A 1,400-nucleotide genomic window follows, 5' to 3' on the forward strand; every position below is an offset into this window, starting at 1 on the left:
CCACAGGCGCCTGCCACAACGCCCGGCTATTCTTTTTTTTTCTTTTTTTTGGTTGCAGCTGTCATTGCTGTTTGGCGGGCTCGAGCTGGATTCGAACCTACCACCTTAGGTGTATGTGGCTGGCGCCTTAGCCACTTGAGCCACAGGCGCTGAGCCCTGAGGCAAAGTCTTACTCTGTTGCCCTGGGTAGAGTGTGCCATGGCATCATCTTAGCTCAAAGCAACTTTAAAGTCTTGGGCTCAAGCAATCTTTTTGCCTCAGCCTCCTGAGTAGCTGGGACTAAAGGCACTCACCATAGCGCCTGGCTATTTTTTTTCTGTTTTTAGTAGAGACAGGGGTCTCACTCTTGCTCAGGTTGGTCTTGAACTCCTGAACTCAAGAGATCCACCCACTTCAGCTGCCCAAAGGGCTGGGATTACAGGCATGAGCCATCATGCCCCACCTGGCCTATCCCTATTTTTCAAATGAGGAAACTGACATACAGAGAGATTAAAATCACTTGTCCCAAGTCACTGAGCATGTACAGAGCTGGGATTGGGTCCCAGAGCTGTCTTATTCCCTACCCCTCAATGCTTCCAGGACCAGCTACATAATTTGCTGGACTCAGTGCAAAATGCAAAGCTCTTGTTCAAGACTTATTAGGAATTTCAAGATGGTGACAGCAGAGCATTAACACCAAGTACAAGTGCCCAGAACCCAGACCTGGATGCTGTATTTCCACCATCACTCCACACAGTACTACTGCCAGCCCCAGACGATTGGAGAGGTGGGCATAAGCAGCCTGAAGACATTGACAGCCTGGAATAGAAAGCCCCTGCCTGGTGCCCTGAGCCACAGTATCTGGGAGCACTCGGTTCCAGGGAACTACTGGAACAGAGTGCTCTCCCCAGACCCTTTCTGGGGAACCACAGACGACTGAAACATGATCCTTGCCCCAGAGGGACTTGGTTTGGGCAGTCATAGGTGTCCTCAAACTGTCCATGCCTTGCTGAATGAAGCTGGGACTCATTTTCCTGGCATATTCCATTCACTCATTCTCTCATCAAATATCCCTTGAGCACCTACTATGGTCTAAGCATTGCATGTAATGCCTTAGGGGCCATTATCTTTGGGGAGATGATGGTGGGGGTAGGAAGCCCTACAGGCCTCTTCCCCACTGTGTGACCCTGATCCATGTTGTCTAACCTCTCTCAGCATCTACCTCTTCACCTGCAAAACAGTCTTATCTGCCATGAGGATTATCTCAGAAATAGATGCATTTTGAAACCCTTGCAACTAGTAGATCCTCAGGATAGATTCCTTCTGCCCGCCTCTCTCCCCTCACATCAACAAAGGCTGCCATTTATTTAGAATGTAGTGTGCCAGGCAGAAGGGATTTTGTATACATGATCAGGTAATTC

This window comes from Otolemur garnettii, unplaced genomic scaffold, assembly GCF_000181295.1.
Source record: "Otolemur garnettii isolate 467f Iridium unplaced genomic scaffold, OtoGar3 scaffold00038, whole genome shotgun sequence".
NCBI classification, from domain to species: domain Eukaryota; kingdom Metazoa; phylum Chordata; class Mammalia; order Primates; family Galagidae; genus Otolemur; species Otolemur garnettii.